Source organism: Mycetomoellerius zeteki, unplaced genomic scaffold (genome assembly GCF_001594055.1).
Source record: "Mycetomoellerius zeteki isolate Tzet28-1 unplaced genomic scaffold, Tzet1.0 scaffold70, whole genome shotgun sequence".
In the NCBI taxonomy this organism is placed as follows: Eukaryota; Metazoa; Arthropoda; class Insecta; order Hymenoptera; family Formicidae; genus Mycetomoellerius; species Mycetomoellerius zeteki.
Genome location: NW_017257720.1, coordinates 717841 through 740848, shown reverse-complemented (window position 1 = coordinate 740848; position 23008 = coordinate 717841). Strand labels below are relative to the sequence as shown.

The window sequence follows — 23008 nt, the reverse complement described above, 5'->3', positions numbered from 1 at the left end:
TAACGCTGCTTGAAATCGGTTGTTTTCTTGTCGAATTGAAAATGTTCCAGTCTCTCGCAATCTATTAAATGTCAACATAAACACTCTTCGGTTTGGCACTCTTCTGTTTGGAAATCGTCGTGCATATTCTCGCACCGCCTTTAAAGCATTACCGTTGCAGAAACCGTATACAAAAACCATATCAGCATATTCACTATTAGAATACGTACGCGGCATATTGCAAAAGACAAAATTCATCTACTGTTAAAGGCTTTCAAAGAGCGACTGACAAATTCATAACAGAAAGTGGAAAATGTAATCAAATATGTCGGTGCTAGATATGGCAAGAAATGTAAACATTTTTTTTCGATTTCTCTGAAACGGAGCAAAAACGAGCATATGTCTATAGGACTTTTTTTCTTAGTTTTTTACTCCTCTACACGCTCCCGAAGTTTTGCGATTTAATTTGGAAACACCCTGTATATCGTGATTAATTTATAAGCAATAATAGTATAATAAAAGTTATACGATTATTTATATATTTTTTAAATAACAGTTCGTATTTACGATTCAAATTCTTGAAACCTTCAAAAATTTTTATAATTTCCGACATTTATTTTTAATTTTAGAAATCCCGAATTCTCGAAATCGTAAATTCTTGGAAAAATTCGTGGAAAAAACTAGTGCCGCCGGCTTTAGACATGTCTTAAGGATGTCTTTAAATAATACATATTTCAAAGACGTAAGAAATTTGAACAGGGAATGGAAGTAACTCATTACTTGTAACGAAGTTACAATTACAAGTTACTTTTTTTTGTAACTGTAACGGTAACGTAGTTATATTTTTTTTAGTAAAGATAACGAATTTTACAGTTACTTACTTTTATCGTTACTTTGCACACGATTGGACACGGTTCGATTGGACACAAGCCACTCATAGCGCTTGAGACTAAAAAGCTCTTAGGAACCCGTCCGCTGTAATTGATGGTCAACGATTTTTAAAAAGTACTGGAAAAGTAACGAAAAGTTTGGTAACTTGTTACTTCTTCTACTTGGTAACGAGTAACTGTAACTTGTTACTTTTAAAAAGTAACTTTCCATTCCCTGAATATGAACATAAGATATTTTGAAGACATTATATACAAATGTATTTCGAGAATAATTTTATAAGATAATTCTTAAAAATGTGTGGCTCTATAATATTAAATAAAAATATCAACCAGAAGGAGCTGATATTAACCAAAATCGCTAAAAAATTTTTGTCATAAATATGTTTTGGAATTGTAAAATACAGAATAACAAATTATTTGGCTTATGTAGTGCAATTATAATATTTTGCTGCAGTTTTAAGTAAATAACTTCTAAACGATTAAGTGGATCCAAATGAACTTTTGCACGAATATTTATTAAAGTTTTATTAATATAGGTAAAAAATTTGATTTAATATTTGTATTATTCATAGTCAAACCATATTTTCCAAGGCTTCTTTAAATTTATCTTTAGATGCTCTAAAAATTATTTTAATATTGAAATAATTCAATGTTAATATTAAAAAATGAGATAATATATTCAGACTAATAATATGTAACAAAATATTATGTGTAATAATTTTGGTACGTATATATTATATAATGATGAAATATTTGTTTTTTGTTACAAAAACTATATATTTATATGACTGTATGTATAACCAGTATATACATATATATGTAATAATAAAATAATTGTATTTATTTCATTATTATATATATGAATTATAACATGTACCGGCTAAATATTTATATAAATGTAGCTTTTATAATAAACAAAGAAAAAAACGTATATTTAAATTGTATAATTATCCATCATTGAAAAGAAAGAAATAATGCATTACAAGTAAATTATCATAATGTTCAATATGTATAGACATTCATAGTAAAGACAACTCGTTGATAAACTTCGACACGAAGCTAGGTTGGCCGAGCGGTCTAAGGCGCCAGACTTAAGTTCTGGTTCCCATCTGGGAGCGTGGGTTCGAACCCCACACCTGGCACAAATTTTTTGTATAACACATTTGAATTAAATTGATCAAAGAATTGTGCCTTATTAAAAGTAAGTCTCTGATACCATTTATTTTTAGTTAATTAAATCAATAAAATATTTTTGTAATTATATGTGATTTTCGATAGTATATGTGAAGTTCAATAGTTTCCAAAATTGTTTTATTTTAAGATATTATCATGTTTTCCTTATAGTTACTATTTTTATTATTGTAAATATCGTTTTAACAAATTTTTTAATAACATTAACAATACGATAATACAATATATGTTCTTGATGTAATTGATTTTAATATTAAAATAGGAATGGATTTCTCCTCTAAGAATATTATACTTTTTCAATATTTTTTAACAATCTTTTACATTACAATTTATCTTTGCAATTAGGAAACTTTGACAATAATTATTATTATTATTATATAATCATCGACGAGATTATTAAAAATTATCGACCTTAGATAAATTCTTACAATTATCGATAGATCTTAAGAGTCCGGTAATAGAAGAGTATCATCATTACCGATTGTTGATATAAAAATTTTCCGCATTGTCGATATAAATATCTGAATAATTATAATTATAATTATTGTCTGGAGGTGTCCATGTATAACATATAAATATTAAGAATAAGAATAAATATTAGAAAAAAAAATTAGAAATAGAAATTAAACATAACGCACAATACAGATACAAATAGACATTTTCAAATTTCTCTCTGACGTTAATAAAAGTGATAATAAAAATAATTTAATATTTTAAATAACGTTAACTTTTTGAAGTAACATTTTTGTTAATTTTGCAATATTAATATCATCAGTAATTCTTTTAGTGTTACAAGTCGGCAATGTAGACTTTATGTAAGCTTTCATTGCTGGAAACTGCTTCATTTTATCTTATTACTGGTAGATATTTCAGATCCCCTGCAGATAAACTCAAGAATTGTCAACCATTATAGACAGTCATCTGTTGTAGTACTAGATGTCAGTTGCCTTAATTTTTCATTAAAATATAGATATATGTAATATATAATACAAATTATACAACAATTTGATTGATAAAATTTTATTGTTAGAAAAATCTCTTGTAATTGGAATATATAAATTTTAATGCATAAAGCATTCTTATTGGCCTACCTTATTGCCGAATCTTATATTTCTACATTTTACAATTTTTTAAATTTTTTGCTAAGTCTAAAATTAAAATTGATGATTAGATTTAAAATAAAAAATATTTCCAAACATTAAACAGATTTCAAACATTTTCAAATATTTACACGAGTATAATAAAAGTTTTAAGAAAAAGTTACGCGTTAAGGTCATATATTGAATACATATGTACCCTATGTGTTCTAAATATATCTTTTCCTCTTTTTTGTAAAAAAAATGTTAGACAAGTGGAAAATAAAGTAATCCAATATTATTCTTATTAGATTATAAGGTAATCAACATATTGACATGTTCATTGACATGTAAGAATACAGAAAGAACTATTTTTCAAATAATTGATTCATTTACTAACCTCCACGTTTAGCAGGTAAATTAAAATCCATAGAAAATTGCTTACCTACAAAATATTACATCACAATTGACATTCCGCATTTTGCTTTACTATAAAAGAATGACAATAATCGAGTGAATAAACTGAACAATAAACTGATGCAATTGAGTCAGTACGACGTATTAGTGCTATCTATACGTATTGAATTCATCGTGTAATTATTCGTAAATAGTGAGTAAATTATATTGGGTACCATAAGACCATATAGAATCCGGTTACATTATGATAAGTACAGAAAAGCTTAAATAAATCATTGTTTCATTGCCTGAAGAAAGTTTCGACATTCTATTTCTTCATTTATCAGTATGAGTTTATTATGCAGAACATATGTTTAGATTAATACATGCTTTTAAAAAAAAATTTGTTTAAAAAAGATAATAAATTCGACGCATTAATTTATGTTTAAAAAGCATAATTAATATGCTAGAGATTGGAAAGATCGATAAATCTTTCTTCAGCGCATAAATCACATCCGCTGACAACTTGATGCAATGAAATATTTGCTATCTACAATCGTATGATCCATTAATCCTAAAATGGCTATTCCTATTAAGAAAAGATAATTCTTTTGTAATCTTTCACTCGTAGTAAATGCTACTCGATGGAAATAACAGTGAACCAAAGAAACAGAAAAGATTATTTAGTTACAGATATAGTTAATTACAAAAGTTGTTAATCACATAATTATATCTTGTAGAGTAATTAATATCCTAAAAAAAAAAAACGAGCAAATTAATTTAATATGAAATGGCTATATTATGAATTCAAATAAAATTATTTGATTATAAAAAGCGAGAAAATATAAAGAAAATGTATCATTAGCTTTCCCAAACAAATTTAAGAATTAATATATAATACTTTATATTATTGTAAAAATATACATTTAATAATTATTATAAAAAAAAGATTCTAAAAAGAAAAAGATTCTTTACAATTCGTGCATTAGAAAAAAATGAATAATAAATTAATCTTTAACGTACAATACTACTTTAGATGAGGCAAAGAAAGATTAATTTATTATTCATTTTTTTCTAATGCACGAATTTTCTCTCTACATATGATCAAAGATGCTATCAGTAGAACAGTGATAATTAATCAACAATGTCTTAATTTTTACACGATGGGATAGTCACTATATAGTAAGCTAAAATAGTGCTACTATTTTAAGACTAGAAGTACAATGAAATCATGAATTATAACAAATTGTACTCAAAGAAAAACTGTAAGATTTTAAAATTAGACCCTCTCTGGAAGTTAACATTCCGCATTGTATAGATCACCATTTTTTATTCAAGCCGTTTAATATTTTTGGTTATCAAGAAAACATAATTATAAAATAATTTCTGGTATCATATGCGTTTATACTTATAACTATGATATGTATAATATTAGATTCATGAAGCCTTTCTTCTCTTTATAATAATAATAATAATAATATTTGAATTCCTTAATCTCATCATAAAAAATATCTATTATTTAATAAATATAACTAACATAAATAAATACACTATGAATTATTGATGACATCACGCAACGTGATGATTAAGTCACTTAAAATTAGCGCGACATGGAAAGTGTTAATAACATTTCTACATTATCCGGCGATCAGGAAAGATCATTAAACGGAACAACGTGAAACGCGATCGTAAAAGCGGCGGGCCGAAGTTTCCGCGTCTCTTTCTGAGCGGCCTCGCGTGTCAAGCGAGATGCGGCGCGACGAGGCGAATATGGCAAAGACGACGAGTATCGGCCGTAAAAAGGCAACACGCTCTTATATTAGAAAACGATGAAGCTCCGGTATAATATTATCGGGACAACGCTGCGTCTCGGTCGTAAAATCGCCTTACGTACGGCAAACGATCGCGGGAGCCCCGCGTCAATGGCCCTCGCGCATTTTCGGGATCGTCGACGGAAAATATGACGAGGAGTTGCGGAATATTAACGAGGGAAGCCAGTCCGTGTCGTAAACACTCGATGTAAACGTATCCGGACGATACGCAGCGCGAGTTCGGGCTCTGGGATCCGCGCTAATTTGGTTTTACGTTACAGAGTGATTATACGTACCCCGGCGCAACGGGGTAACGCAACACGAACTCGGTCGGCACCTTAATCCGAAACAAAGCATCCGTTTCGGCGAGAGTTGCGGATGTAGGTGTGCGGTAGGACCGCACACATTGTCCCGTAGTTAAGTTCTTCGTCTTCTCGCGCGATTGTGATAGAATGTTTCGGGCTAAGCCTTCCGAGGTCAGGGGGATACGGTATAATTATGTCGAACCACTTACGCGACCTCTTCGCCTACCTTGAATCAGAAATCGATTATTTCACGGCGGCTTCCCATTCTTCTCTGAATTCTTCTCAAAGTCTCTTAAAAGTATGCTTTCCGATCAACACGCTTTGTGAATGAGTGGTCTTCATATTTTCCTGTTCGGAGGGACCAGATAAAATGATTCAGAAAATTCTTACATTATCTTTCAACGATTTGATGAGAATCGTGAAATATATATGAGATTGTGAAACCAATTTCGAAACTTATTTCTACGAATAAATTTAATCATGGAGGGACTTCCAATATTCGTCGAAGAAATTGTTTATGATGATAAAAAAGAATATTTTGAATTAAATTAATTCAAATAAGTAAAGAAGAATCAAATAAGGTCAAGGTCAGATCTGGGAATCTACTAATATTTATATGTACATTTTAAAATATATTTTTTAGTTATATGAATTGAGCGCCAATTGCTGTTGCTGTTGCGGACTTGACAGTTGTCGGATTATTAAGAATCTTTATTAGTAAGGACTTTATTAGTCCGGATTATTAAGAAAGAAGATTATCAAGATCTAGTTTCAATCACATTTGATCCTTCTTTACTATTTGATTTATTCATATAGCGATTTATTTGTACTCATTATTATTAAATTTTAATTTAATAATATACACAACAGATTCTCCAAATTCAAAGTAAGAGAAAAAATGTATGAAGGAATGAAAATCAACCGCGGTAATTGGAATGGAAATTAATAATATTTATCTTCTTAATCAGTATACATGAGTCGAATGTTTCAAATTCACTTAAAGCAATCTTCAGTGAACAAAAATAATATAAGCGTTGTTTTTCAAGTTCCAAAAGAAGAATGGAGAAATAATGAGTGCATCTTAGCTCATACTGAGATTTCAAGGCCCATTTCTCTGTTTGCAGCTCAAGAAACAATACTTACAATTATATTAATTTTGTTCACTGAAGATGGCTCGAATTAAATCCGAAACTTTTGACTCATATATTGATTAAAAGAAGAATACATTAAATAAATTAATTTGCGTTCCAATTACTATATGACTTGACTCTCATTCACCTGATACATTTTCCTTTTTTTTATTTTAATTTGTATTATAGTTTCTATATTTATAAGATATCATTGTCAATCTGAAAATATTCAATAGTTCTCTTTAAATGAAATAAGCTTTTTACATTCTATCCTAATAACTTCCTATCTCTTGCGCGCAGTAATCGATATTTTGCGGAATTACGTCTCTTTGTAAATAATCGGTTCACCAGTATAGCATCCGTATGACGTAATAAAAATACCACAATATTTACGAATCGAAATAGGTGTTACACAGTTCTGTTCTTGCGAATCGTGACTGTTACGTGAGTTGGAATGAAAATAGTGTATGAATACGGTTTACTGACGGCGGCATTCCAATAATAATTTACAATACGGAGAAACCTCTCTTCACGCGCGCGAATAACAGGTAATGACGTATTTAACGAGTACAATATAGATTCCGCTTAGACGCGTATACGACGTAGAGGGTTCAGGGTTCGAGGTTCAAGTGTCCGCGCGCACGTTTCACGTATGTCGCCAAGGTGTGGGCCGCGTCTCGAACGTTTGAATTCCGAATACTTCACGCACGTGTCTAATAGTACGTTCAAACACAACGGTAAATTAGCGCCAGCATGACTCCATCTCGGATGGCGAACTCCCACATTAATCGACGATGTTACTGGCGGCAAGTCTCAAATGGCTCCTAAAGCCGCTTTACGACGTAATCTGAAATTGTTGTTGTAACCGATTAAAATTGTAATTGCTGCTATTGCAATCGTGATAAGATCCGCAACGAAATTTATACCTAATACTCTCTCGGAAGCACGCGTGGCTTTCCATTGCGGGAAAAGCGGCTTAAGATCCGATATATTTTCTGCAACGTAATTCATGACAAGCGCGTTCATTACACATGCATTAAGAAATGCTTCAACGTGATATTACAGCTATTTCAGTGTTATAAAATAAAATATTTCTCTTGCTAAAATCGATACACACCGATATCACACATATAGTATACTGATTCGAGTCAATATGGATTGTATGCGTAATATAAGTAAAAGCAAGGCTGCATATTGATAAGCATTCTTCATTATATGTCAGGTAATAAATTTTTTACCCGATAATTTTAACTAACTAAATTATTTTATAATTATAAATGTATAAAACAATTTTACTATTTATTTTTTTTACACATTTATTTTTTATTTCTTCATAAACAATCGTAAATACGACACGTATTTCAAATTACGATGGATTAAAATATTTTTTATAAAATAAATACTGACCATTTATTTGATCCATCTTTTATAAAACGAACCTCGTTATATCGAATTTGGTAACGACCACCTCGAAGTTGTACGATGGTACTTTCGTTTGTGTTTGACACTCCGTCTACCGCCAAGTCGTTGCTCAAAGAATCTTCTAACGGAGAAACTCGTGTGGCGAGTAAAAATACACACAAGTCATATCTCTCACCATCAGTAAAATTCCATTCAACTTTATTCTACATTTCATTTTCAGTAAAAATCTTGGCTTATTCAAAATATGCTTATATACATATTTGTAGGAAATAAAAATTGTACTACGTGCAAGCTTAAAATGTTCATTATGTATAAAAAACTTTTTTATAATAATGCATAATATATATAATATTACCAATTATAAAAATGATTAAACACAAATAATCGTGATTACAAATTAATGAACTTACGTTCATTATATTTATAAACTTAACGTGTGTTACGATTCTTATCACGAAGTTATTATTACTTATCTTCATAGAAAGTAAAAAATATAATGCGTAAAAAATTTGAAGCAAATATCCGAAGTTACTTGTAATTTTTTCGATTTTTTATAAATACTTATATTTTACTATAATTATATTTAATGTAATAATTAAAAGACAATAAGATTCCTTATAATGAAAAACAACTAATAAAGAAAATACGGATTAATAGGAATCGGCGTTGTAAGTAGTGTGCTTAAATTTTAATATAAATAATATGTAAAAGTATTTAACATTAAATCATCAACGTTTCAATTACTTTCTAGCTTTCCTCAGTGCAAAAAACATGTGTTCGTTGTATTCGCATTTTTATCATGTAATCCGCAGAGAAAACTCCGATGCTCAAACTTGTAAGAGACTTTCTACAATAAGCTTTTAGTAATAAATTAGAAGTTAAAAGCTAAAAGTTGACCAATCACGGTCGATTATTCTTTTCACATTCAACTACAGTCAATTTCTGTGTGCTTCTGACTTCTGATTTATTACTAATAAGTTTAAAGGAACTCTAAGATTTCCACGTTATCCCAATTAAAATCACGACTATGATTTGAATTGTAATAACGTAAAAATCCTTGTTGAGAAAATTGAAATTACCTCAAAAATCCTATATTCAAACCATTCCGTTTGTTTCTCTTGGCATAAGCTTGAGGACCGAGTTGCTGTAAAATAATACTAGAACGATAAAACATACGTGCGACTTGTGTCCAAGACACGGTGTACGCGCGTGGGAAGGTGGTGTCGCAGGTAGAACGATCGAATTGGTACACAATTGATACATATCGAGATTTGAGACGAGATCTCTTGGCTTCGATACACACACCATACACGCCCGAGTCTATTAATACCACAGTCAGTACGTTACCGTCTCATAAATACGATTGCCGATACGAAAAATGACGCGTCGCCGCGAGCTTGACGCGAATCGTTAAATCAATTCCCCCTTTTTCTACCGTCGCTGTAAAATTCATCGACGTAAATAGAGCGCATTTGTCACAGTCATTGAGAAACGAATCGTTCCGTTCCATCAATATCGAGAAATCGTTCGCACTGCTGTCGCGCGATCGAAATGTTCATTGAACAATTCCCATCAAGACCTTCGACAGATCGCAATTTGAGATATACTCAGTTGTAGTGTAGCTTTTATCTCTTGTTTATATCCTTCGCTGTTGGTACATGTATGCACGTTGTTGCAAACATTACATAATACACTACTTGAAGTCGACTGTAAGTAAAATGTAACAGCAACCGTTGTCGCAACGATGTCTTTCAAGAAGGAAGAAATACACGACCATTGCGGCAAATTTTTATCATCGCGATCGTCGTGCGAACATAACACCGTAGGCCGTGTTTCTCGTTGCGGGGAACACAAGAGTCATGTGGGTTTCGCGAGAAAACAAGCGAAATAATTGGACCCTAAGACCGATTCGACGGAACGCGCGAAGACATATGTGACATCATTGCTGTTTTTCTTTCGACCGCACGCGAAGCTTTATGGAGTTTCAAGGGTATGCAAGTTCTGAGCGACACTTCAATTCTAACATTTCGATCGCTTTAAAATTTTTCTTGTCAATTCATAATTAATACTCGTCTTGCATTAATTAATTATCATTTTTTTTATCCCCTCTCCCCCAAAGTCAACTTGTATTTAATTCAATCGAATGTTTGCTTTCGACAGTCGAAACTTCGACAATCATGTATAAATATCAAGATTAAGAAAACAAAAATGTTTGCGCGTATCGCGACACAAGACAGTGGCGCCATTGGGCAACGATAAAGTTTTAAGATGCGGAAATAAAAAAATACGGGTCGCCCTTATAAGGCAGGATCTCACATACGCGCGTATTACAAGACGGCCGAGAGTCGCACGGATAATTTATGACACGGGACAAATTATGCCTCACCGAACCGGTAAGGAATTTGTGCATCGCCGAAGGTACCAGTTGTAACTACCTTCAACGGGTGTTAATTGAAAGACACACTCCTAAACAATTATAAATATTCTCTTATTATTATAATCTACCGTATTTATGTTATGCCAGTTGTAACACGTATGAATCAGAAAGGGAAAAGAGAGAAGACGATACGTATGTGAATGATGCCTTCCAAGGCCGTTGTGTTTCGGGAGATATTGAAGACTGCTACATGGCCATTCTATTCAAGTGTCGGGTAATGCCGCGCGTTTAACCGTGCGGTCTATAATTTCATTACTGCGCCTAATGAACATTAAATGATTAAACCGCTAAAATATGTCTCTTCGCGAATATCGGTGTAATCCCCTGCAGCGATTTGCCTACTGCCGCGACTAATTTCAGACATTCTCAGTACGGAACTGGCGAACAGACGCGATTATTCATTTTTCCTCCCTACCGGTAATACCTCTTCTTTCTTAAATAATGTGCATATCTTAACACTGAGGTTTATTGCAGCGAGAGCCATTACTGCTGTCATTGCGTGCTCGCGCACCGCGTGCTTGGAAAGGTGTCTTTATTAAACGCCTCATACCAGAAATAACGTCTATGCATGTAGTCCTACATGCTAGCTACATACTAATATTATGAATAACCCAATAAATTGTATTTTATGCCTGAATGTTGCTAAATCTTTCCACAGAACACTTTGTATATTCCGGGATTATTAATATGTTCAAGATCGAAATACTTCATTATGCATTCATACAAAAAGAATTTATTCAGCCCGCATGTAAAGCGCTTCTATGGAATGTAATATCTTATATTTATCATAGTCAACGGTACAGGGTAGACGTATACAAAACAATTTCCAACATAATCAAGTTAAAGTGTTCCTTCTATACCAACAGTCTACTTGAAAAGCATTACTTTAAATTATATGTTCTGTAGATCGAGGACCGCCAGGGGACAAAATCATCAAAGGAGAGAGCGAAATATCTCGCGCAGGCCGACGAATCGTTCTCTCAAAGTTGCTCGACTGCAGAGATCGCCTCGTCGGTTCCACTTCGTCCAATGATTTGTAATTACTGCCGTTAATATGATACACACCGGCAGTAGCTCTCATCCGAAACGGCAGGCCAATTACAACGCGAGACAAAGGCCCCGCAAACCGTTGAACAGGGCGAGCCCATACGGACGGGCCCATCAGGATCCCATGGGCTTTACGATCTTACACGGCGCCACAAGTTAATCATTCGAGAGTCTTCCACTCTCGCTCTTATAGTCCGCAGTATATGTCTTCCATTCTCGAGGATGCTCGATTCGCTATCCCGCAACAGCTTCTACCGATTGCTACTGTCCCTGCTAATTCAAGCGCCGATGCACCGAGATCGATGGACTCTGGCGGGGTCTCTTTTGCACCAAGCAAGTTCGTTGATTCGGATTCCAGAAGCCCTAGGGCTACGCAAGTCCTCTACGCGGACCACCTCCTACGGTCCCAATCTCGTTTTCGTTAATCACAATCGTCGGAGAAAAAAATCAATTATCGCTCCATATTACTGCCCGTATTTACTAATCGTGCAACATGATAATTGGATGTAAGAACCAATATAAATAATTAATGATGAAAATATGTATTATGTATTATATGTAATATGTTTAATATATCCGTTACTGTTCCCTGCATTTTAACATATTATTGCAATTTAACACTTAATATTAAAAGTTAGAATCCGATTCATGCTATATACTTTCAAGCACGCACATAAAAATATTTTTAGAGAGAGAGAGAGAGAGAGAGAGAGAGAGAGAGAGAGAGAGAGAGAGAGAGATTAAAGCATTTTTTTTTAAATATTATCAAAAAAGATACAAAGTTAACGCAATAAAGAACACATGAGTAATGAATATAAATATGTATATACATACACATATATATATATAATATATGTATACTATATTATATGAAAAAGATGTACATATGCATATATACATCTTTTTCATATCAACTTTCATATTCTGTATAGAGTTAGACACATAAATAATTTATCGTATACAAAAATACGAACGATTAGTTATAAATGAAATAAAAGTTTGATTGTTACTTATGTGTTTACTTATTATACGTTTACTTTATGTTTAAATTACATACATATATAATTATGTTTGAAATGTGCGAATATATAAATGTATATAGGTATAACGTAAAAGACAAATAGCTTTTCAATTTTTGGAATTGTCAGGTTTTGCACTGCTCGCCCAATCAATAAATTAAAATAAACATAAATTGTAACCTAGATTTGTTGTGTGCATAAAAGTTGCTTTGACACAATATTTTATTAATCGCACTAATTACATTTTTTTCTCACTTTTTCGTTAAAGCGAGAAAAAGTAAGCTTTGCTTAGCTTAAATTATTAGATAAAATCTCGTACCCGAGTTACGTAAACGATGAACGTATCAGGCGGCAAGCGAAAAAGACAAACTTCTTGGTTTCCACGTGCCGTGGAACTTACTTAGTGTAATTTTCACGGAAGATCGGCGTCAGGTGCTAACTAACGTTTCAACAGGATCGACATCATTTCTTTTCCGAGCGTGCTGTATGATTCCGGGAAACAAAAGCTCGTTCCTACGATATTCGTGACACGCCGCCGCGTTCTATTGACCCCCGTTATCGCGATTGAGATGACAGGGTGAGACGTGGCAGGCAATTCCGTTTCGAAATCATCGGTTTCAATCTTGCGAGAGGGGACCGTTGCCGGACGTGGTGCGGGAAGTGGCGGGGAATGTGCGAATTGATTTGCGGTTCGTCGTATGTGCCGATGTACGGTCCTGGCGCCACAGCCGGCATTCCAGCATTTCCGGAATGGTATACCGCCTCTCATCAGGTCCAGCTTCGCATTAACGTGGCTCCGTATTAACAGGAAAGGAGATTCAAGTACGGTCAATCCGCGCGGTATTCTCAAGTGGGTACTCTATACATCAGATTTGCAGCCATATAAACGTTTAAGCCTTAATGCAACGCGATAAAACCGATTATAAATGTGGATTTGTTATCAAACGCGTGTCTGTTATACGATATTTTAGATATTTATAAAGTGTGAATCTCAACGATTTGTATCACAATCTGTCAGCGATTTTATTTGTTTTATAATTACATAGTAATTTAATTAATAACACAGAAAGCTTTTAAAATAAACAAGTTATCTAAATAATAATAGGATCATTTCTTATTTAATCTATATGATATAATTAATGTAGATTTAAGATGAATCGTTTATTAAATAAAATTGTTATTTTGCAATTTCAAATGTATTTCAGAAATTATTTCTCAGAAAGTATATCTCAGAAAACATTCCTTTAGCGGATATTTATTGTTAATGGAAGCTTGAAGTTTCGCATGCATGTAATTTAAATAAAAATTCTCCGTCACCAATAACCTGCCATTTCAGTTAATAATTCTTCTCCTTTTAAAGTCTCCTCATCTGAGTAAAAAATTAAAGATAAAGACTCTTCAGCTGACTAATAAACTCAATTATTATTAATAAGCTGTATCATATACGCTTATCACGCGAGAAAAATAATAAAATTAATGGTCTAATGGAATATGTAGGTACAGCTAGTCAAATGAACAATCCGAAACCTAATTTTCTTGTTCTTTATACACCATCCGTCGCCAGGAAAATTATACGCGCGGGGTGGAATTTCCAACTCGTCGTAAAATTTCGCAATGATCTAACTAACTCCTGGACGTGCGTAAAGCCGCGGGTGGCATCGCGGTGTACCGTAAAGTCCCGTTTACACCCGAAACGCGAGTGGTTTTAAGCCAGGTCGAAATCATCTGTGGGAACCAGGACCGTGCGGCACAATGGCAGGCTTATTAAAATTCCTGGCTGTATTTTATGCTCGCGAGACGATGGGCACCATCTCGCGAGGAGGTACGGCGAGGAGCTGGAACGGGAAGAAGGAGAGAGAGGTCCTCCGGTAGGGGAATTGGCGGGGTACGGTAGGGGGAAGGCCACGCGACTCTCTCGGGGCCCGGGCTTAATCTCGCCACATATACACCCACGCTTACTAACCGACCGATGTGGGTATATACACCGCTGGACACCACGAGCGCATTTCACCGCGACGACTTTGGGTTTCATCCTTTCGCCGGCCTCGTTCGCCCCCCTTCCTGTGCCGGTCTTGAGAACTGGGTATCAAAATTTCCCGTTTATGAAAGATGTATAGAACGAGACATATTTCGTCAACAAGATGTTACACGGTTTTATCGATGTTGAATGATATCTGATGCATATTAGACAGAAATATTTTGCAAATGGAATGCGAATTTTCTTACACGCTCTGTCGAAGCAAATAATAAACATGTAATATATAAAGTATGTAATGTATGAAATAGTTCAAAGTTAATTACAAATATATTATTCAACTGTTAATTATTTCTCAAAATTTAATGTCATTTTAAATAATAGTAAGTAAAAATCTCGATTGAGAAATGTTCAACACAAAGTGAAAAAAACCATAATCAATCAAAACAGATTTTGGTATCTAATAATGGCTGCGTTCAGCAGAAAAAATAACTTTGCAATTGTTGTAAAATTCTTTAATATAATTAGTCATGTTCTTAGTTCCTTTAAATCTAAATAACTAAATAACATTAATGAATCTTATAACAGTTGCAAAGCTGCTTTTTCTGCTGAACGTAACTAACATTTTTACATTTCTGATCAATTTTAATTAAGTATAATTAAGTATATTATCATATATAGTTTTGTCTATCAAAATCCAAGAATTCTATATATATATATATATAGAAATCAGCTGGCAATAGTCACCAGTCCTTACTACAAAATCTAATTGATAATAAAAAAAAAGATGAAAGATTCTAACACCATAAAATGCCTCTCCCAGTTACTGAGCAAATTGTGGGAATCCCCTTTCGGGATTTATCGTGTAAATATGCAGCTTGGCGCGCGAGACAACATCGATGTACGTTGCACCTATGCGAAAATATCTACCGCCAGGCCACCGCCAAACACCCTATAGAGCGCCGCATAGAACCGAGTGCGTTACCCTCACGCGTTGCACGCTCTTATCGCGCGACGACCGCTTATCAAGCGCCAGTCTGGCCAGACTTCCCTCCGCAGGTGAATGTAGATACGCAATCTACCTGCATTCGTCTCCGACGCGCGCACGGCTTACGAAGAGAACGCTCTTTCTGTATGTCTCTTGTGCGTCTCTTATCGCGAATTCCGGACCGCCGTCGTGCGGAGACCCCCGAAGACCCCGCTACCGTCACATCCGGAGCGGTAATTGAATTCTCGGTACAGCGACTATTCGTCTTGCGCTAAAGAGCAAATTTGTTTCATCACCAGCGCGTCACGTTATCAGCAACAATTCTGCAAAACGAAAGCAGGCGGGTTCGCTAATCGCCACGAGTAAAGTTATGAGATAATATAAGATTATCACGCTCTTATCGGCGCACTGCATTGTGAGAAAAGTGCGATTGTAATAATTCTAAACTTTGATCCTAATTATTTTCATCACTTTATGATATGTATAAAGCTGAAAGACAAATGATAACTTTGCGTGATATATTTATGCCAAATTTAGATATATATGGTATATATATATATAAATTCACGTAAAAATATTTAAGATTCATTTTGACTAAATTTAGGAATTTTTTTAGAACTTCTCTATTTAATTAGATTTATTCCCATCGGTCTGAATTTATATTATAAACCAAATAAACAAATTTTAGATTTGGATATTCTCGACATTTAAAATACAAATCACATTCCTAGAAAATGCAATATAATTATCGAGATTTCCCTTGAAATTATTATTATTTTTCCTTGACATATTTTCCTTGAAAAGCCAAGTCGTAGACTTGTGCGAAAATATGCATTTCCTATAACTTGAGCAAAGAATCTTTTCTATTCCTAAGAGGTCAAGAGCGGATTAAATTCTGTACGAAAGTTAATTCGAGGAACTCCAGCATCTCATTGAGCACTTCCTGTCGAAGGATCCTCGTCCAGTTGGCTATGAGCCAGAAACAAATTAACCTAACGAGGAAAAGAGGGGCAGTTTTCACCGGAAATCACGCGGCAACGACGAGAGACAAAAAGAGGAAGACGAAGATCTCTCGAAGCAAAGGAATTCGTTGCAATGCATCTTCGATGCGCCCACACCCACGATCGAATAGACAAGCTGCTGGACCAGGCGGCCCCTGTCCAGCTTCAAGGAAGGAGAAATCGGATTCAATGGGACACCATTGTTATTTATTTTCCTAAGCGTGTTCTGGCCCCGGTCCAACGTGGGCCCACGTGGCCACGATTATTTATAAAATCGGTACCAAATAGGGCGCCATGCTGGGAGTTAACGAGACCCGTGTCACGTCGTTGTACAATCCGGAACGCGGGGCCGTTCTTCCACGAACAACAAGTAAGAAGAACATGGCGCCTTGCTAATGACGCCGATAGTCAACCCACTTGTAGCCCATCGTGCGTGCTTTTACATTGATGACGCAAAACTTGGTACACGCGGAAATGGTAGTGGTCGATGTTTACGAGACATAGCGCCCCTCTATTCCTTTTTCCACGACACTCCTTCACCAAACAAAATAATCTCTTACGAGAAGTTAATTACATACACGGAAAGGATGGTTTTGCTAAAGTACCTAAAAAGTTAAGAGAAATTGAAACTAGATGCGCGGATCTAAAAATAATTTCGTTGGATTATCAAAATAATTGTAAAAACCTTCAAAATAATTATAAAACTTTCCGATTGCTAGAATGTCAAAATTTTTTACAGTATTGCTCATCATGTCTAAGATTCCTACGTAATTATTTTGATCTCACAAAATTATTTTTAGATCCAGCTAAGTTTTTAGGTATAGCAGTAAAATTTACCTCTTTACGCGCGATATCATTGACACGACGATATTATTGTTATTATTATGATTAATTATTCAAGAGTTGCTTTCTAGAGTTATATAATTTAGAGTAGATTTTCACTTTACAATCAGCAATGTTTACCATACATGTCCAATAATAATCGATCGATGTATTAAACGATATTAGCAAAAATATTCTACTCTCTAGCCATCAGATGCAATTTGAGATAAAGTCTCTTACTACGCGATACGATATCGCTTAACGTTTAATATCGCAGAATAGATTAACTGGTACCACCAATGTGCGTGCGTGACATTAAATATCGGGTATGCATTAACCTTATCGATACACTATCTAATTTACCTATCGGTATAATACTTTTACGTTCAATCTTTATCCTGATTTATATCTCGCCAGAAAAGCTCATGCTTGAAGTCAATACATTCGAAGCAATCAGAGATCCAGGCAACCGAGTTAAAGAGATACTGGTTTTAAAGAAAGAATAAGTTGGATATAAATTGATAGGTAAAAGACGGAACGGAGCAAGTGGATTAGTAGTGAAATGGAGCAGGTGGATTAGTAGACAAAATGAGAGTGAAGTCTGTGCAGACGCTTGAATTATTCATCGAAAAAATATGTGCTTAAAAAGTATGCAGGAGATAAGCGGTATAACCTCGCGAAATATATTAAAGCCGCCAATAAACTTCGCGCACGAATGGAATGCTAATATATTATTCGCTGCCAATCCCCTTCCTGCCTGATATTGCCATACGAAAACGAATACAGCAGCCAGGAACGTAGAACATGATAGGACTAAAATAACCATGCATGTATATCGGTATCGACCAACAAAATTACGTCTTAATCACTGAATCGATTGATCTTTATCGGCGTCCATCCTTTCTCATAAATCTTCCGAGATCGTCGAGCAGCTTCCTTGATCATGGAGGTCTCCTACGGAAAGTAATCCACTTCTAAGATGATACGAGTAACGTTTACGACGCTCGTAGATCGAAAATAGCACAGAGGGATAACAGCCATTCAGATTGCTGTACTATGGATTATGCTATCTACAGATTTTATTTGATATAGTCGTATATTTTGTCGATGCAACTGACTTCGTCACTGAAAACGATAAAGTCATCGTATTAAAAATATTATAGCTCCGTCGAGTGAGATACAGCTATAACCTTATTTTTATTTATTTTTCTTTATTGTACGTTCAAACATATAAACAGATATTTAAAAATATAAGTGGATCATATATTTTTATTTTTTTATGTTTACATTATATAGATTATAGTAAAATAATACATTTTCAAAACACAGGAGGAAACCCGTTTTGCTAGAATATCTCAAAATTAAGCTAAATACAAATCTGAAAATAATTATGTTGGATTATTAAAATAATTATGTAGGATATTTTTCAAGTATGATAAATAAGATTACAAAAAATTTTTACACTCTAGCATCTTATTTAATTATTTTGATGGTCTAACAAAATTATTTTCAAATCTATATTCAATTAAATTTTTAGATATTTCAGCAAAATCCCGTGCAGAGTACCTTTGATACACCACAGCTCAAATCCATTAGCTTTATGTCTATCTTTTGTTCTAAGCTACATTATAGCGTCCATATATAATCCATGTGTATATAATGGATTAGCAAACTTAAATAAAAGTATAATCCTTTTCCATGTACCAAAATATTCATTCTCACAAGAGATCGCATTTGCTGGTACACAAGAAGGGAATAAAACTGTGCGGTGATTTCAATATTTCTATTGAAAGTCTGTGGTATGGGCTCTTCCACATAACTTATCTTCTATACGTGGGTTCGAGGACGTTTCAAAGCTTTCGAACGGTATTTCTGCGGAAGGGTATCGCTCGACATGCTTCCTCGGTATTGTATACGGCTCAAAAATGACGAAAGGGTAAATATAACGAGGGGGATGAATATTTATGGCGTCGCTCTCAATTGCTCCGCATGCGAGGGAGTTCCGCACGTGCGTCCTGTCGGTGCATCGGAGATTCATTTGAAAAGAGAAGGAAGAAGAGAGGTGTATAATGAGTGAATATTCAAGAGAGAACACCCTGTAGGGCGCGGAGCATTTTAATGCAAACGCGGAAAATTTACATCTGTTTTATGGTATCGCTATATATAAATGAGTTTTATTTATTTTATAGTCTCACATGCTCGACCGTAATTACTCTATACATTGCATTATCGATAACGTTATCGTGAATCACTACTTCCGACCAACTCTTCCGCGATGTCAGAAATGCCACAGGTCGATGCCATATATCAATCCCTTTATATTTTGCATGTAGGTAATCCATCAAATAGATATTTTCAGGATTTTTTTTAATTTGCTGTCCTCCCCTTCTGTGTAACCGTAATTACTTTTTTGTATGTAGCGTTTTTTTGTGTTGTGTTAATACCTCATTATTTAAAAAATTGTGTCAAAACAACTTTTATGATCACGGTGTGGTTAATTAATAGATTTTCTAAAATAATAGAAAAGAATGTGAAACACACTTGAAAATTGTGTCGGCTTTCTGGATACTTTTTTCAAAGGATAGACCGAAAAGGTCCAAGAACCGAGATTAGAATCACAGATTGCTTTATTATTAGCTAGAAGAGAGAGATTCTTTTCACGTGAGCTCTTTATCCTGTTCGGGGTGACTAGCAGAATATCTACAAAATCAGCTGACGCCAGCGGAAAATTTTATAGAGGAGAAGGTGGTATTATGATACTTCAGTTACATTTTACGCAATAACTTTGTTAATAATTAATATTTAAGTTTAAAACTTGACAATTACATTCATTAAAATGTTATTGAATCGACTCTGGACTCTAAGTTACGAAATATTTATTACTTAGAATACTATTAATAAAAATGTGGCGACATTGCACAATGACTCAAGAAAAAAATGGGCGGTAATATGGCCTTCCATAAAAATAGCCTCAAAATATTAGTTTTGTTTGCATTGGCTATAATACCACCTTCTCCTCTAATATTCATTGAATTTCTGAGTCTAATGCGGTTTCGCTTATGTCGCGCTCCGTGCAATCAACCCTGTTAGTTCCTTTTAAAATATAATTTATGTTCGGACAATTTTTTTATACCACTTTTTATTTTTATACCACTTTTTATCTTACTAATTCAATTTATAATGATATATTTCTATAAACGATAAAATCAAGTAGTTTATCAAAATTTTTAAATATAATTACACATTCGTAGTCTCTATAAATACAAATAAATTTCCATGTTTTATATTATAATATTACATTACACAACAAGTAAGATTAACAGTTTACATAATAATTTATAATATTTATATAACAAAATATATTAAAAGTTGAACGGCATAACAATATAAAGTAGAGGCATTATATTCAATTGATAAAAGATGGAAGACAAAATCGACTTCATTTTTCTGTCGTGGAACAATAACACGAGAACTTATGTCATCAATACAATAAATGCCTCTCTACATATACTTTTGTGCATGGTAGCTGTTCTGAGTGCGAAAGTTGTAAAAGGCGTGAATGCATATATCATGCAGGTATAATGCAATATTGGCCGAGGCCTTCTTGGCCCAGGGATCCAACGCCGTGACTGATGTAAGAATAAGTAATGCCTGTTATTTGCCTGGTATTAGTTTTTGCAACGGTCTAACTTATCGTCCTCGTAAAGTAGCGCACAATTACCTGTCTCTACCGTGCGAATACCAACGCAGGAGCTCACGACGACCTCTCGTCACTTCCAAGAGTGTTTCTCCGTGAAATTACATTCGCCATAAAACGACGATAAGATAAATGACGGGATCAAGGAAGAGAATCACTTGAAGGAATCAGGCATATAATTGCTCATGGTAGTTTTAATTTTAAAGTCGCAGCAAACACACACATTGACATACATACACAGCTAGTTACTGCTTTATTAATTTTCCTTTTCTTTAAATATTAAATTTGAGAAATTGTTATTTTAAGTAGGGGTTACTGGGAATAGTTGATACAGTTTTTTTTTAAAGAATTTTTTGCACGTAACTAATAAATAGAATATAAACCGTAAGGTCATTTTGCAATAGCCATATGCTTACACTACACAAAAATTATTTTTGTAATTTAATAATATGATTAACTTTCTAGTATTAATAAAAAATATAAGATCATGCACTTTGTAACAACTAACCCCATATGCGGGATCGGATGTTACAGTTACTGGGGTCTTGCACATATCCAGATTTCAAAATATTACACATTTAATTAAATGAAATAAAAAAAAATACATATATATATATATACTTTATTAATAATTTTAAAACGACATATATATAGGTATGTAACATTAATAACGTTTATAATATATCTAAACAGTTTTCTCTTTTTCTTACATACATCACAGAGATAAAAATATAAATTTATGTAAGATTACCATTTGGTTGCCGCTATTACGTTTACAATAGATTATGTTAAGATTAGATGTGAGACGGAGAAGCAGACACCTGTAACGATACAACTAGTCCCGGGGTGTCATATTTACGTATTTCAATTATTACTTATGCAAAAAATATATGTTAAGTATATAACTGTTAATATAACTGTAAGATGTTGTTTATAAAATAAGAATTCTATAGAAATAATTGAAATTCTGATAAGGTGAGCAGATTGATAAATATAATATTTAATATATCACTGATTAATTTTACTTTTGTCTATGAAAAATCGAAAATATTTTCTATTTCTGAAAATATACTATTCAGTCTGAAATAATTTATTGCAGCATGACCGCAATGTTTTTACGGAAATAGGTACTATATTTTATATGTAATATTATCGTTTGTTGTTTTGCAATTTTAAATGTAACAACATGCCCCGTGTATCAATTATCCCCAGTCTCCCCTAGGTATACTAAGAAAAAAAATTGCGTGATATTATCTTCAATAATTCTTAAATTTATACATAATTTATAAACTTCTCTAGAAATGTTAGTTAGTATACATCAATGTATGTTCTGCAATGTTGCTTATTACTTGGATTAGTAGCGGCCCAAGATTAATTGATCTCTTATTATGTCTCACAATAAATTTTTGACTACCATAAATTTTAATAATTCACGTAATAATGATCAATAAAATACCCCGATATACTCATATTATAATGAGTAATAAGGAATCGAATTTTATTGATGTTAAACTTATGCATTAAAATGAATGTCATACATAAATCAAAAAAGTTATCATTGAAGTTAAGAGAATATTAATTCATATATAATAATATATATAATAATATGCGGGTCTCTCTATTCAAATGCAAAAATATTTACACAGATAATAAAAATGAAATTATTCAACAATTTAAAGTAATATTCGTTTTGTAGAAACTTTATCTCTATACATAAAAAATAATAGGGATGCACCGGATATCCGGAAAGTATTCGGTATCCGATATTTTTTACTATCCGATTGGATAGTCGGATATCATTAATATCCGGGAATATATCCGG

At 33.5% G+C, this 23008-nt stretch overlaps 1 non-coding gene across 1 annotated transcript; it reads left to right on the top strand.

The window, feature by feature from the left end:
* Positions 1-1927: 1927 nt before the first annotated feature.
* TRNAL-UAA (transfer RNA leucine (anticodon UAA)) lies at positions 1928-2011 on the top strand. Its single transcript has one exon. It is a non-coding gene; the product is annotated as a tRNA-Leu (tRNA).
* Positions 2012-23008: the final 20997 nt, after the last annotated feature.